The sequence below is a fragment of the Cynara cardunculus genome (genome assembly GCF_001531365.2).
Source record: "Cynara cardunculus var. scolymus isolate 2C chromosome LG 5, CcrdV1, whole genome shotgun sequence".
Classification (NCBI taxonomy): Eukaryota; Viridiplantae; Streptophyta; class Magnoliopsida; order Asterales; family Asteraceae; genus Cynara; species Cynara cardunculus.
Window position 1 is genome coordinate 34,632,130 of NC_037532.1, and position 1,945 is coordinate 34,634,074.

Here is a 1,945-nt window from a genome sequence, read left to right on the forward strand (position 1 = left end):
TATTATAATAATATTTTATTATTAATTATATTTAAAAGATTTTACTTTTTTTTATTTACTTATGATTTTTTCACTCGGATTAATAATTTACCCAATCTGTAAATTAATATTCACATTTTCAAAAATTGTTTATTTGTGATTTCTTCATTCGCATTAACAATTTCATCAAAATTAATTTCATTTAATGTTAATACATTGTGTAATTTAAAGAATTGATCGTAATCCCTACAAACAATCACATGGACGGACAAACATCACCCCATACGGACACAAATCATAATTTTCTAAAAAAAAAAATTAAAATACTATCATATAAGGCACTTTACTGCTTACACTTGAATGACGTTAGTGACATAAATCCACTAATAAAAAACCGAAATTATGAGATAAAATATATGTAACAACGAAATGTATGAAAAATATGTAATGATGAAATGTATGAAAAATATTTAATTATTTTATCATAAAAAAAAACAAAATAATATAATTGTATTTATACATTAATTATTTATCAAAAAATGATTAATTAAAGAAGACTAAAATACCAAAAAATATATTTGATAAACCAAAACGAAAAAAAAAAAAAAAAAAAGACTAAGGAGCTGTTTTCCCAAATGCTTACTTGATAAATACTTACCTATAGGAGTCAACACTATAATTTACTTTTCTGCGTAATATTTTAGTATATCAAAACGTGTCGAATATAACAATTTAGCAGGAAAAATTCTTTATCATTCTCATCGCTCTTACCCGGTAAAATTCTTGCCCCTTGTCATGTTCATCCAATAAAGGAATTTATCCGGTAAACACTTACTTAATAAACGTTTAGTAACGGTCCCTAAAATACACCTAAATTAAATGGAGGATTTTTATTAGATTTTTTTTCAAGGATAAAAATAACAATAAATTACAAACTATGGGGACAAAAAGAACAAGTACATTAGATTTTTAAATTTAAAAGAGTTCATTTTTTTGTTTTACAAATAAATTAAAATATGATGTGTTTTTTTTAATTTTAATATAAAATTAAGAAAATAATAAAAATGACTAAAAATACTTTTTATTTAACTAAACTTAATAGAAAACAATTAACAACCGTAAAGATGAAAGGCTAAAATTTTGTAAATTGACAAACGTAAGAGACCAGATTCATTAAACGTTATAAACGTTAAATACCAAAATTAAACTTTACTCTAAAATATATTGTTTGAATGGAGCCTTAAATATTTTTCCCTAATATGTATGTTACTTTAACTATTGTATATTTTAAAAATCAAAGGAAATTATTATAAAAAATTGTGGGTATATATAAAATTGTACTATAAAGCATTTGACAAGACTCTTAAAAACCATTTTTATGCATAAAGTATTGTTTATTGATGCATGTTACTTAAAGTTCAATATTACAAGTAGATCGTGCGTAAGTACAACTTATTAAAATTACATGTTTGAATTTGTGTAATTAACTTTAGATAAACATAATCAAATTAATACAGGATAACCATTTTATTTTAAATATAAAAAATCTAAAATACAATTAGGATAATAATTGAGTTCTAACAAAATACTTAATTATTATCTTTATAAAATGTTATATTATTAAAACAAAAATAATTACTTTGTTATTAAATCTAAGTTAAATAAAAATAAAAATTTGAATTAAAGAAATTACATAGAAAATGAGAACTTTTAAATAGTTAATTTAATAATATTATCGATACATTGTTTTCAAATTTATATTTCATTAGAAGATAAAAAATTATCGTTTCCTAAAAACCATATTATATCAAAAGAGAAAATGAATAAAAATAAAACACTAAAATCAAGATATATTTCGCTGCATTCTACGAGTACCGTCTAGTAATTCAAAATATATTAAATTATTTATTAAATAATAGACATTAACATTTATAAATAAAATGATATATATATATATATATATATA